General features: G+C 37.9%; 1 protein-coding gene and 1 pseudogene across 7 annotated transcripts in view; both read right to left on the reverse strand.

Moving 5' to 3' along the window:
- ANO4 (anoctamin 4) overlaps nucleotides 1-15330 on the reverse strand; it is a 390977-nt gene that overhangs the window by 50491 nt on the left and 325156 nt on the right. The window lies entirely within an intron of this gene.
- LOC101032524 (sorting nexin-5-like) lies at nucleotides 9-12765 on the reverse strand (annotated as a pseudogene).

Consider the following 15330-nt stretch of genomic DNA (forward strand, 5'->3'; position numbering starts at 1 on the left):
AGAGAAAGACAAAGACATTTTCGAATAAAAGTAAAACAAAGCTCTTCACTGTGTCACTGAATAATGAAGCCATTGCCAAGAATGACAGTTGCTAGTGTTCAAGCAACCTTGAACATCAGAATTTCCAGCTAAACTTCATTTTACAAGGACTATTTTCTGAGAATTACTAAGCTTGTGTCAGACATAATGAAAAACGAGAAATTTTACTTAGAATTAAATTAAGCTGATTTACAAGTTGAGGCAGATCAGACAAATTCTTACATTCTGGGATGTCAGGATTCATTCAAAAATATGTTACTGACATATTTCTCATTGTTACAGATTTTATTTTTATTTTATTTTTTCGATTTCCTAAACATGGGCAAGCAAGCACTTATTTTTCAAAGTGAGAGGCAGATAGGGGCAGAAAAGCCAAAATAAAACTTAGCAGTTGACAAGTATTTGGTAGTGATTTCCTAACCCTTCAAATCTTCCTCACAGCAAATACCTACGTAAAATATACTTTTCTGTTTTACTGGAAGGAGTCCCGTTCTTTTTTCTCCAAACCATCTCTTTGTTGCCACAGTAAGGGTAAAAGTGGGTGAGTCTATTAAGAACTTTCTCCAGTAGGAGCGAGGTGGCTGGCCTCCCCATGCAGAGAAATCTGGGAGTATCTGCATTCAGCCAAGGTAATTTTCTACTTAATTCAATGAAAGCATACTAACTTAAGTGAATTATTAAGCACTATGTAATAAAAGAGAGAGAAAAAAAATAAGACACACTCCTGCTGCCTTGGAAGGCACAATGCAAATGCAGGGGCACACACACTCATACTCACGCTCACTCTGAGAATGACTATAAGGATATAACAGACATACACTAGGAGAGAGAATGGGTGGTTCTTTCTCTTCTGGGCCTTGTTGTGCAGTTAAGACTTACAGAAGGTAAAAATAAATTATATATTAGGAATCTATTTCATGAAGGAAAGTAAATATGCAAATGCCTATGTCAAAAAAATATAATTACTTTCTTCTTTTCTATTCTCCCTTGTTCTCACATTACCTCCCCCTTAGTAGTATTCAGACACTGGAGACATATTCTTAAAATAAGTAACTAGAAAGACAGTATAGAGTGATAGATAAGAATTCTCTGGCATGTGTCCTAGACAGTCCTAAATTTGAAATCCAGATCAGATACAAGCTGTGCTACTGTTGGCAAATCAACTAACTTCTCTAAGCCTTAATTTCCTGATAAGCAAAAGAGGGAGGGTAGAACAGGTCCACAATCCCTTATCTGCAATCCAAAATTCAAAATGCTCTAAAAATTTTAAGTGTTTTTCCCTAAGTTTTCCACAAACTCATCTGGTGGTGAGTCCTGACCTGGACTGATGTATTACTACATATAACCTCTATTTATTCCTCATAGTGAGACTTTTCACGTATTGAAAGTGGCCGTACTAATGTATTTGAGTATGGAGTCCTTCCCCAGGCCTCCTGGGACATTTAATAATATATGGCATATTTAATGCCTTTCTAAAATCTGAAAAACTCTGAGTACTTACAGCTGTTAAGGAAGATACACCTAAAACAATAAAATAATAATTTATTCTGAAAGACAGAAATTAAAACAAATATATGTATTTATTTGTGTCAATGCTGAGCAGCCATTTTCTACTGGAGTCCTTCCAGTGAGTCTTGCTGCCTCAGGGATCCCCAGGATCATTCCTAGATTTGATTTACTAGGAAGATTCACAAGACACAGAATACAGTTGTACTGATGTCTAAGATTTATTACAAGGAAATGCTATAAAGCAAAATCTGCAAAGGGAAAAGGTGCATAGAGCAAAGTTTGGAGGAAACAGGCACAAGCTTCCGAGAGTCGTCTCCCAGTGAAGTCACACAGGATGTACTTAATCCCTCTACAACAAGCTATGACAATACATATGAAATGCTGTTTGACTTGGAAGCTCGTTAGAAACTCAGTGCCCAGGGTTTTTATTGGTGGCTGGTCACATAGGCACCTGCTGCCTAGCACATACTAAAATTCCAGAGACCCAGGAAGAAAGCATAAATTGTATTGTTTGCACATGTAGTTTATGAATCATGAGTTACTCTTAGCAGTCAGGGTAATAAAAACTGTCTTGAAAGCCAAGTTCCCAGACACCAGCCAAGGGCCACCCTTGCAAGCAAGGCTTTCTGAAGCAGGCCTGCTATGTTAACTCCCTTCTGCATGCTTGCCCTCTGCCTCACCAAACTGTCTTTGCACAGAGTATTTCCTTTATCAGGTCCTCTAGTCCCTCAAGCAAATGCCACTTTATAAAGACTTTCCCTTCTTGGTCTCTAGAGTCTCCTGGTCCTTGAAGAGAAAGTGGCCCATCCCCTGAATATATGGCTATCTTCCATAAGAGTCAGGAAGGTACCACCTGGGCACAGAGACACTTGATGGGGGACCATTCTGGGACAGTCTCAGGCCACAGGATTCACATCCAGTCTGTTTTACTGGCAGCTGCTGTGCTCACTAAGCCCTACCAACCCTCTATGGTTCTCATCTAAGGGAACTGATTTCTAAGATGATTTGGTGGCTGTCACAATTATTTCATCACCCTTCTTCAGGATTCCTGCTGAATCCTGCCTGAAGGACACAGAGATTCTAACCTTTAGTTCCCTGTGTTCTAGAGACTGGGAAATCCAAGATCAAGACACCAGCAGATCTGAGGTCTTGTGAGGGTCACTTTCTGGTTCATAGATGTCACCTGTCAGCTGTTCCCTTTCATGGTGGGAGAGGTCACTAGCTCTCCAGGGTGTCTTTTATAAGTACAATAACCTAACCATGAGGGTTCTGCTCTCACGACCTAATCACCTCCCAGAGGCCCCCTAACTAATACCTTCATCTTAGAGAACAGAATTTCAACATATGAATTTGGGGGGACATAAATATTCACACTATAATCTTCCCTTCTTTGGTTAATAAACCTCTTCTTTCTTCCATTATAGTACTCAAAAGGATGGGAAGAAGAAATTACAACTGCCATTCTCTTGTCAGTGTTTTTGTGTGAAATACCCATTCATTTGAGTAAGAAGAATCTGCTTCTATCTGTACTTACGAAATGTAATCAAACTAAGACACATTGTCTGTTTTCAAGGCAAAGTTAAAATCCCTCATCATGCCATAGTTTAAACTCCCTCCTCTGAATACTTACAGCCTTGGGAGCCCCCAGCACTTTCAGTGTGCCTAGTTATACACTGTCTTACATCATGAGCTCATACTTTCTTATCTCCTTCAAAGCTGGTTTATATATATTATATAAATATAAATACATAAATATATATATATATATATATAGAGAGAGAGAGAGAGAGAGAGAGAGATTTGTGTGTGTGTATACATATGTGTGTGTAGATGTATGTGTATGTATATATCTTTCTCTTACACTACCTGGCACTATGATAAGTTTGATTAAAAAGTGTATTTCTTTTATGGCTTTATTCTCAAAAGATGAAATTCCTAAGGGTTTTGTCAAGTTTTTTCTTTTTCTTTTGGTACACGAAATTCTTTCCACAAAAATTTTTTCAGCTAAAACATCAGCACACTTAACCTTACTGCTGGCATTTTGAACTCCTTAGATTCCAATCTATCTTTTTATGTCAAAAATGATTTCTCTAAATCCAGATCTAACCAGGTATCCTGGGAATCAGTGGTGCCACATCACCTATAGAATAAAATCTGTTACCAGCTCAGGATGCAAAGCTCATAATCTCGACTCTCTCTGCCCTGACTTGAACCCGACTCCAGGCTAACTCACTAACAGTTTCACACATGAGCTGTTTTATACTTTCTCAGTTTTGCCCACACTATTTCCTTAGCTAGTAATGTTTTTCCCTATTTGGGTCCATCTGGTCAACTCCCGCCCTCACTTTCAGATTTAGCCCTGTGTGTTCTGTAACTACGCCCCTTGAATAATCCCTGTGTGCCCAGGCTGAGCTGTGCACACAACTCCAGGTCAGCGCTAATCACACCATTCAGCACTGTAAAAATAAAACCAATAAAAACCCAAACCTTGATCATATCTACTACTAGTTTGAGGACTTCCTGAGAACAGGCTTGTATCTTAGTTGTCTTTTTACCTTCAGTCTAGCACAGCAACTGGTACACAGAGAGGCTCAGTAAATACACAAATGAAATGCTGTCCTGGGAATGAAAGCAAATGTGGAAAATTACTCTTAATTTTCTAAATATTTTCATATGCTTATAAAAATTAAGATATGAATTTGAAGAATATGCAGCTATATTTTTTTGAATGCTTTACACACCATGGCCCATTAAAAATTTAACAATAATATCAAAGTTTGAAACTTATTATGCTTCTCTTTTGTCTTGCAATAGAAGCATGATTCTGTTCTAACGACCACACCCATTTTTTATATGGACCCTGTGACAGAGATTACCAACTGTCCTCTAACATTCTTTCTTTCCTCTGCCATAAAATGATTGTTGCTGAGAATATGTCTGCTTATATACACTGCATTTCCCAGATATCCTTGCAGTTAGATGTGACCAAAGGATAGTTCTCAGCAGTGGAATATGAGGACAGGTGATATGATGTGTAGTACTAGCCTGTTGACTTCTTAAAACATCATAAGGTGCTTTTTCCATAACCACTTTCCCCTTCTGGATGGGTAGAACCCAGGTGACCCAGTGAGACCATGAAAGTGATGACAAGTTCTGGGGGTATGGCAAACAGCTATTTTGTGGAAACATGAGTCTCTGAGTGACCATGTGGAGCAGAGTTGTCTGCCACCCTGGAATACTCACTTCATACTTTTACAAACGATAGAAATTAATTTCTGTGTTTTTTAAAGCCACTGAATTATGTTAGGCCTTTGTGCTACAGTGATCTAACCTTATCTTAATGAACACAGGGACTTACCTTAACGGTGATGAAGTCACCTAGTCACTGAGACATTGCATTGAAGGCATAAAGATGAAAGAACTTGTCTACCATTTTCCTCATAGATCTTAGAAAAGGACACTCTCAAGCCACAGCATCTGACAATCTATTAATTGTATTTACAAGATAGAGTTTTGCGTTTTTCCATTCCATTTTCTATCTTCACCTCCACCATGTATCTACCTACCCACAAATAAAAATAAAAAACCTATCCACAAATAAAGTTCACCTGAGGTGTTAACACCAATCCCAAATAGCAATCTTTTCACAATGTTAGCCAACATATTAGGAAAATCTGAGGATTCTATTCTCTAAGTAAAGGCAGGATTAGGGGTAGTGTTCAAGTAGGTTAGAGTTCAGATACTGGGACACTCTTGGGCTGTATGGATCCTGTGGCAGAGACTACCAATTCTCCTCTAACATTCTTTCTTTCCTCCACCATAAAATGATTGTTGCTGAGAATGTGGCTGCTTATATACACTGCATTTCACAGAACGTGGAGAAGATTGTCTCATGAGGCCCATCATGGACACAAAAGGGATAGGACTGAATGTTCTTCAGGCTATCATTGTTCTATTATTTTTTAAAATAGAACAATTATTATCAGTTTCAAATAAATTTGTGGCAGGATGCTATGCATTTAACAAAATGATTTCTTATGCTCCTAGGCATTGTTAGATTATATTTTTGCAGCCTTTATTTCAGATGTGTCCACAAACCAAGTTTAGGCTAATGGAAAGTAAGTAGAAGTGATATAGGTCATTTTTTGGACAAAGAGTTAAGAAGTAGGTTTATCTTCCCTATATTCACTTTATACTTTGGCTGAATGAATAAAGAGAACGCTGAAGATACAGAAGGGAATGCAGCCACAAAATGGAAGAAACTCGTCTACCCATATGAATGATCATAAGGAAAATCACGTGCCAACCAGGAACATCTGATTGGGCTCTATCAAACACTAGGATGTGATGTTTGTGTGTCACAGCAGCTAACTTTACTCATTCTAACTAATATAGGGTTTTTCTGGAAAAATATTCTGCAAACAGGGAGAAAAAAACACTGAGTTACTACCATTCATCATGTTATTAAGGCATTTAGACAGATATATACAGTAAAAACTCCCCTTTCAGATGCATATTTTAGGTTCCAAGGAATAATAGGGTTAAAAGGAAGGGTTAAAATGCTGTGCCTTTTTTAATGTATTTTTTTAATATCTAATTTTTGTGGGTGCATAGGTGTATATATGTACAGGGTACATGAGATGTTTTGCTACAGCATGAAATGCAGTATAATCACATCATGGAAAATTGGGTATCCATTCCCTCAAGCATTTATCTTTTGTGTTACAAACAATCCAATTATGTTACCTTAGTTATTTAAAAATATACAATTAAATTATTGACTATAGTCCCCATGTTGTGCTATAAAGCACTAGGTCTTATTCATTCTTTCTCTTTCTTTTCGTACTCATTAATCATCTCACCTCCCCTTTGCCCTTTCACCCCCACCCTACTGTCCTTCCCAGTCTCTGGTAACCATTTTTCTATTCTCTATCCTTATGAGTTCAATTGCTTTCACTTTTGGATCTTGAAAATGAGTGAGGATAACAAGTGAAGTTTGTCTCTCTGTGCCTGGTTTATGCCACTTAACATAATGACTTCTAGTTCCATCCATGTTGTTGTAAATGACAGGAGCTCATTCTTTTTTTTTTTTTTTTTTTTTTTTTTAAGGCTGACTAGTACTTCACTGTGTATAAGTACCACCTTCTCTTTATTCATACATCTGCTGATGAACACTAGGTTGCTTCCAAACCTTGGCTATTGTGAACAGTGCTGCAGCAAGCATAGGAGTGCAGATAACTCTTCAATATATGGATTTCCTTTGTTTTGAATATGTACCTGACAATGAGATTGCTGGATCATATGGTAGCTCCATTTTTAGTTTTTTGAGGAATCTCAAAACTTTTCTTCATAGTGGTTGTACTAATTTATATCCCCACCAACAGTGTGCAAATGTTCCCTCTTTTCTGCATCCTTGCTAGAATTTCTTGTTGCTGGACTTTTAGATAAAAGCCATTTTAACTGGGGAAAGATGATATCTCACTGTAGTTTTGAGTTGCATTCCTATGATAAGCAATGGTATTGAGCACATTTTCATATGCCTGTTTGCCATATGTATGTCTTCTTTTGAGAAATGTCTGTTAAAATGTTTGCCTATTTTTAAATTGTATTATTAGGTCTTTTTCCTACAAAGTAGTGTGAGCTGCTTATATATTCTGGTTATTAATGCCTTGTCAGATGGATAGTTTACAAGTACCTTCTCCCATTCTGGAGTTCTTTGGTTTGCCTCTTCACTTTGATTGTTTCCTTTGCTGTGCAGAAGGTTTTTAACTTTATGTGATCCCACTTGTACATTTTTGCTTTAGTTGACTGTTCTTATAGGGTATTACTCAAGAAATCTCTGCCCCATTCCATGTCTTGGAGAGTTCCCCAATGCTTTCTTTTAGTAGTTTCATAGTTTGATGTCTTATACTCAAGTCTTTAATCCATTTTGATTTGATTTTTTGTATATAGGGAAGCATAAGGGTCTAGTTTCATTATTCTGCATATGGATAACCAGCTTTCCCAGCACCATTTATTGAAGAAACTTTTTCCCAATGTATATTCTTGGCACTTTTGTAAAAAAAAATGAGTTCACTCTAAGTGTGTGGATTTGTTTTTGGGTTCTCTATTCTATCCCATTGGTCTATGTGTCTGTTTTTTTATGCTAGTACTTGGCTGTTTTGGTTACTACAGATCAACAGGATAATTTGAGGTCAGGTAATGTGATTCTTCCAGTTTTGTTGTTTTTGCTCAGGATAACTTTGGCTATACTGGGTCTTTTGTGATTCTATATAAATTTTAGGATTATTTTTTCTATTTCTGTGAAGAGGTAATAGGTATTTTTATAAGGATTGAGTTGAATCTGTAGATTGCTTTGAGTAGTGTGGTCATCTTAACAATATTGATTCTTCCAATCTATGAACATAGGCTATTTTTCCATTTTTTTGGTGTCCTCTTCAATTTCTTTTTTTTTTAAGCAGTACAATTATTTTATTATATATTTTATAAAAAACAAACGCCAAAAGACATATATCATCCCTCACCCCCCATGGCCACTAGGGAGGGAGCTCATATCTTTCCTAATGTAGATCTGGCCATCTTATAAAGTAGACCATATTATTTGTTTCCATATACACCCGTAGATACTTCTCTCCCCTCAAATATTTCTATCTCAACTAATAAAAGGAAGTCCAAAGAGTATATAAAGGTAAATGAGATTTTCTTGCTGTTGTTATAGCACAAACACCAGATAACTACCAGGGGAGTAACAGGGGGCAAAACAAAAACACAAACCTCACCTTCAGTGAGGAATGGAAGGTCTGTTACCTGCCTCAAGTAGCTGAATCACCTGCAGTAACTGGCACCTCCCTGACATTCATGGGTTTGTAGAGATGTACGCCCGGTGATTGCTTTTACTTGTTTCCAGAGGGCACATGTCTCCTACACCCTTTCTTAGTAACTAAAGACAAACTACAGGAGAACTCAGTGTTTAGATTCTGCCCAGAGGTATTACATGCACAAGGAAAAACTAGTTATGTCCAAGTAGCAAGCAATAATATTTTTAAACCAACATTGTTAAATGTTAACATTTGTAGAAATCAAAATATTGATTCACATAATTTTAAACTAAAGTTGAAGCTAATAAATCTTCTGTGGTAATGATTTAAGTGCAAGTGATATTTGGTTTTCTTTCGTATTCATTTCTTTTCTTCAGAGTGAAGGCATATCAGTTATTCTTAAACAAGTCAATACAGCTCTGCAAAAGGGAGACACTGTTCCTGGCATGTTTTATTTCCAGTTCAGACATTTCAATTAAATTCTTTCTAAATGCTGCCACTCTCTTCCATTTGAATTTATCAGTTCTTCTTTTGAAGATTCAGAAAGCTGTTCAAATTTCTGGCAGCACTCCTGCTGGTGTGCCTCAGCCAACTTGACATCTTTACTCTTTAACCGGGTCTTACCCAGAGCTTTGTTTGAGTTCTCACAGTCAATGAGGGCTTTGGTGCATCAGTATAAGAGAGACTTGGCAGCTTCGATGTTGAGTATGTAGTATAAGAGAAGCTCTGTTAGTGTTAAATCTTCATCTGATGAGACTTGACCCTCTACTTTCCTAAGTTTTTCAAATAGCTCAGCAACCTTCAATAGGTACTTTTTGATGACTGTGGGCTTTCCTAAAGCCAGGTTATGTAAGCAGGCTGCAGTGTAGATTCGGCCATCAGCAACATTTTTATGAGATCTGGTCATTTTGTCAGCTTTCACACAAGAATCTTTGATCCTATTATGATAGTTAATAAGGAAGTTGTTCTCTTGCTCAAAAAGTCATCTACTCCCTTAACTCCAGCAAAAAGGACTTCATCAGCACTTTTCACCACACTTTTGAAGAAGCCACCAAATATCTCTTTAGCATTTTTCCTCCTAACACTTAGATTCTGATCATATTCCAGGAAAACATGAAAGCTGTGACCTTTACTAAGAACAGAGTGAGAAGAAAGCTGCTGAAGAAAGACTTCATGGGACCATACAGTCTTTGGAGAAACAGCGAGATACTCAGCTTCCAGGTCTTGTTTCATCTTGGCAAATTCTTCTTTGGTCATAGATCTTCCACTTTCTCCCTGTTTCTGCATCTTCTCTTGAGGACCATGGAAGTTGGGCTTCGTAGGCCCAAGTGGAATCTGCAGCAGAGGCAGGAACTCATGAGCCTCTTGTCCCAGTAGCGATGTTTTCTAGATGGTGCCTCATTCTACTCTTGCTGTTCCACAGGAGACAACCACTTCACTCCTGTGGGGCTATTTAAAAGTCAACTCCTGTCTTTCCTTAATCTTCCTTGTTTCTTCTGGCCACTTGAAAGGAGGTGTCTTCCCAAGAGTTGCGTATTTACTTTGATAGCAATCATTTGTTCAGTTTACCCACTGCAGAAAATCATTCAGAGCACAACAGTGTCTATACTGCTTCAGTACTGGCCTAAAACTAGTACAATCTTGGCTTAAAATGAATGCTAAACACCAATGATTAGCCAACAAGATTATAAAGTCTCCAGTATTCCAAAGCAATTTGTTTCCTAATCCCAAAGGATAATCAAGGACTCTAATTTTGAATGAACAGAACGTATCTAAATATAAGCTTCAGTACTAATTTTGTTCAATTATTAAGAAATCATCATTTGGACAGATTCTTCAGTCTGCCTGGCAGGACAAAAATACATGGAAATTTCCTTTAAAATCAGTGAAGTCTCTGTTCCTGCAGCCAAGAATTAGCTATCAAGGGCTGAAAACTGCCTCCTTGAGCACTTTTTTGTTTTTGGTAGACAGAGTCTCACTCTGTCACCCAGGCTGGAGTGAAGTGGTGTGACCTCGGCTCACTGCAACCTCCACCTCCCAGGTTCAAGAGATTTTCATGTCTCAGCCTCCCCAGTAGCTGAGACTACAGGTATGTACCACCACACTCAGCTATTTTTTTATACTTTTAGTAGAGACAGGGTCTCATCATGTCGCTTAGGCAGGTCTTGAAATCCTGAGCCCAGGTGATCTACCCACCTTGGCCTCCCACAGTGCTAGGATTATAGGCATGGCCTCCTTCAGCACTTTTGAGAAATCTTATCACATACTACTACCAATACTAATGTTTCCTAGAAATCAATTCTACTGACATTAGAAAGAACATACTAGAGAAAAACTAAACCTAAAGGTAGATAAGACTAAAGTCATTACACTGTTTACACCCCTTTAAAGTGTGAATAATGTAAGCCTGTATGCATCACCTCAAAGCTGTAACACTATTCCTTCACATATTTTCCAACTGATGTACAGTTAGCACATACTCTAGTAGGTAGATGTAAGCAAACTTTTCACAATCCATTATAGAAAGTGGATATAAGTCTTTTTAAACTAAATGAATAATAAGGCAGAAAGAACTAGCTTATTTGATTTTTTAAACACTCACAATAAGCCCAGCATAGTCTGTTCAATAAGAGTGTCATGTAGCCACACAAAGTCTTCATATTGCCTTCTAACAGAAAACTCTGGACTCTAAAACATGGGCAGTGTGGTCTTTGTGTGCACTGTAAATTTGACCTTATCTCTCTCACTGAGCACATCAGGTATGTCAATCTGAAGTGAGGGATCAACATTCAGGTGCAGAGATACAGATCTCAGCTTGCTGCAGTCCTCCTCCTGCTGCTGCACTGGCTTGGGAACCACAGCCATGGCAATGTGTGACTGGAGCAGGGGCTGCCTGGCCTTGCTCTGCTCCACAAGGAGGCCTCCGACCACACAGCCGCATCAGGGATGTGAAGCCAGACACTTTCCCATCAAGAGAGAAAGCCTCTTCGGCTTCTTTCATCAGTGATTTATAGGTTTCTTGTGGAGGTCTTTCACTTCTTTCGTTAATTCCTAGTGATTTAATTTTATTTGTAGCTATTGCAAATGGGATTACTTTCGTGATTTCTGTTTCAGATTGTTCATTGTTGGCATATAGAAATGCTACCGATTTTTGCATGTTGACTTTGTATCCTGCAACTTTATTGAATTTATTAGTTCTAATAGATTTTTGGTGGAGTCTTTAGGTTTTTCCAAATAAAAAATCATATCATCTGTAAACAAGGATAATTTGATGTCTTCTTTTCCAGTTTGGGTGCCATTTATTTCTTTCTCATATCTGATTGCTCGAGCTAGGACTTCGAGTACTATGTTGAATAACAGTGGTGAAAGCGAACATCCTTGTTATGTTCCTGAGTTTAGAGGAAATGTTTTTACTTTTCCCCACTCAGTATGATACTGTTGGTCTGTCATATATGGCTTTTATTATGTTGAAGTATGCCTCTTCTACACCCAGTTTTTTGAGGATTTTTATCGTAAAGAAATGCTAAGCTTTATCAAATGCCTTTTTGTCATCAACTGAAATGATCATATGGTTTTTGTCCTTCATTCTGTTGATATGATGTATCACACTGATTGATTTACATATGTTGAACCATCCTTGTATTCCTGGGATAAATCCCAAGAAAATAGGACTATGTGAAAAGACCAAATCTAAGTTCGATTGGTATATCTGAAAGTTACGGGGAGAATAAGATTAAGTTGGAAAACACTCCTCAGGATATTATCCAGAAGAACTTCCCCAACCTAGCAAGAGAGGCCAACATTCAAATTCAGGAAATACAGAGAACACCACAAAGCTACTCCTTGAGAAGAGCAACCCTGAGACACATAGTCATCAGATTCACCAAGGTTGAAAAAAAAAAAAAAAAGTGTTAAGGGTAGCCAGAAAGAAAGATCAGGTTTCCCACAGAGGGAAACCCATCAGGCTAACAGTGGATCTCTCAGCAGAAATCCTACAAGACAGAAGAGAGTGGGGGCCCATATTCAATGTTCTTGAAGAATTTTCAATCCAGAATTTCATATTTAGCCAAACTAAGCTTCGTAAGGGAAAAAAAATAAGATACTTTACAGACAAGCAAATGCTGAGAGATTTTTGTCACCATCACGCCTGCCTTACAAAAGCTTCTGAAAGAAGCACTAAATATGGAAAGGAAAAACTGGTACCAGCCACTGCAAAAACATACCAAATTGTAAAGACCATTGATACTATGAAGAAACTGCACCAACCAATGGACAAAATAACTAGGTATTTTGTATAATAACTAGATTATTGTATAATAACTAGATAATGACAGTATCAAATTCATACGTAACAGTATTAATCTTAAATGTAAATGGGCTAAATGCCCCAATTAAAAGACACAGACTGGCAAACTGGATAGAGTCAAGACCCATCTGTGTGCTGTATTCGGGAGACCCATCTCGTGTGCAAAGACACACATAGGCTCAAAATAAAGGGAGGGAGGAATATTTACCAAGCAAATGGAAAGAAAAAAAAAGCAAAAAAAGCAGGGTTTAAAATCCTAGTCTCTGATAAAACAGATTTTAAATCAACAAAGATAAAAAAACAAAAACAATGAAGGGCATTACATAATCGTAAAGGTATCAATACAACAAGAAGAGCTAACTATCCTAAATATATATGCACCCAATACAGGAGCACCCAGATTCATAAAACAAGTTCTTAGAAACCTATAAAGAGACTTAGACTCCCACACAGTAATAGTGGGAGACATTAACACCCCACTGTCAATATTAGACAGATCAATGAGACAGAAAATTAACAAACCTGCGCATTCTGCACATGTATCCCAGAACTTAAAGGGTATGTATATATGATATATAATTTTGCCAAAAGCTTTTCCTGTGTTAACGAAGACAATCATAAATATGATTGTCTTCGTTAACACAGGAAAAGCTTTTGGCAAAATTCTGTATCCATTCATGATTGTTAAAACCCTAAATTCCTAATAATAGAAGGAAAATTCTTCAACTTGATAACAGACAAATATGAAAACCTATAATTTTTATCATACATAAATGTCTAGAAACAAAAGCAGATTCTTAGAAAATTTATTTTTTAAATGAGACATACTTAATTCACTGTTACTAACAGGATCACACTACATAATCACAATCTTGTCATTTTGATTAAAGAGTTCTGAGGATCTTGCCTTGTGTGTTTACTGGGGATAATTTAACTTTTGGCAATCCTAAAAGTAAAAAATGAAAAACAAGTGGGAGAGAGAAAAAACCAAACCAAACCAGAAACAGAACAGAGGGAAATAATCTGCTTCCCCAACAGGTCTCTGACAAAATCTAGTTCCCTAATGACTCTTTTTTTTTTTTTTTTTTTTTTTGAGACTGAGTTTTGCTCTTGTTACCCAGGCTGGAGTGCAATGGCACCATCTCGGCTTACCGCAACCTCCACCTCCTGGGTTCAGGCAATTCTCCCGCCTCAGCCTCCTGAGTAGCTGGGATTGCAGGCACGCGCCACCATGCCCAGCTAATTTTTTGTATTTTTAGTAGAGATGGGGTTTCACCATGTTGACCAGGATGGTCTCGATCTTTTGACTTTGTGATCCACCTGCCTCGGCCTCCCAAAGTGCTGGGATTACAGGCTTGAGCCACCGCGCCCGGCCCATTTTTTTTTTTTTTTTGCCCTGGGAGAGGAAATATTTAGTCCATATTCATTCTGCCCCTTGAACTTTTCTGAACAAAAATGAGCTTTCAAAAATGGGTCACACTGTAATTTAAGCCCAGATTCAGGCTCACAGCATACCTTGGGGATCCCCAGGAAGCCCTGCAATCACACAGATGTGTCCTGAACAAAGGTAGTGGTGTTCTGTCAGGATTCCTAATCTAACACCAAGACCCTTCCAGTTGCTACAAACTGGTTCCAGATAGAGCCTTATTATTTTTTCCATCGAACACACAAAGCAAAGTCAACAAAATGAACACGTCAACCCCAGCCCTTCAGAAGTCTTGTAAACCACTTACATCTGTTCTCATCAGCTTCATATCTAACAATTTCCTGAAAATAGAGTGCATTTGTTTTCTTTAATGCTGTAACCTGTCAATCATAAGAGATGATCCTGAGACCATTTAACTGAGCTCCATTAGTACTGACACGATTTTATAGAACATCACCGTCTCAAAGCAGGATAAATGGGGCTCAGCACAAGCATAGCAGTCCTTTATTTTAAGGTTCACGTCTCCAAAACAGAAGGAAATGGTAACAAACAATACCTGATTCTAGCAGTAGAGAAGAGGAACTCAGACTGCCCAGTTTAACTCTTGGCTTTGCCACTTTCTAGCTACTGCTGCAGTTTCCTTATCTGTCATAAGAGGATAAGAACAGCACCTTTTTATGTATTTTGACATCCTCTAGGTACAAAAAGTTTTCTGGAGAGATTAACTGAGATGATACGTGGGCAATGCTTAGGACTGTGTTTAGTACATAGTAATCCCTCAAAAAATGAATGCTATTAATGTCTCTGTTAATATTGCTGGCTATTTTAGATTTCTTCAAAAGGCATATCTCTATCTATAAAGAAACACTTGGGGCAACTCATTCTTTTTCTCAAACTAGCACATTTATAAAAATAATATGGGATTTAGGCAATAAGTTGTCATCTAAGAACAAGCAACTTAGAGGGTGAATTATTCCAGGCATGTCTTGCCTGGAATGGCCCTAAAATGTTCCTTTGTGTCCAAAGTTTATTATAGAACATCCGTCAGAGTCTTACAAAGTATACTCCAAAGCACAAGGGCTGTTAAATCTTCAATCCACCCACTTTCAACCTCAGAAACTTCTCAACTCCATGCTCCAGGCAGCCAGCACCAATCAGCTAAGGTTGGCAAGGGGATAAAAGAAAACCTATTTGTCATCCGTAACATAAAACACAACTTGCAAAGAGGGCAT

The sequence above is a fragment of the Saimiri boliviensis genome, chromosome 7 (genome assembly GCF_048565385.1).
Source record: "Saimiri boliviensis isolate mSaiBol1 chromosome 7, mSaiBol1.pri, whole genome shotgun sequence".
Taxonomy (NCBI): domain Eukaryota; kingdom Metazoa; phylum Chordata; class Mammalia; order Primates; family Cebidae; genus Saimiri; species Saimiri boliviensis.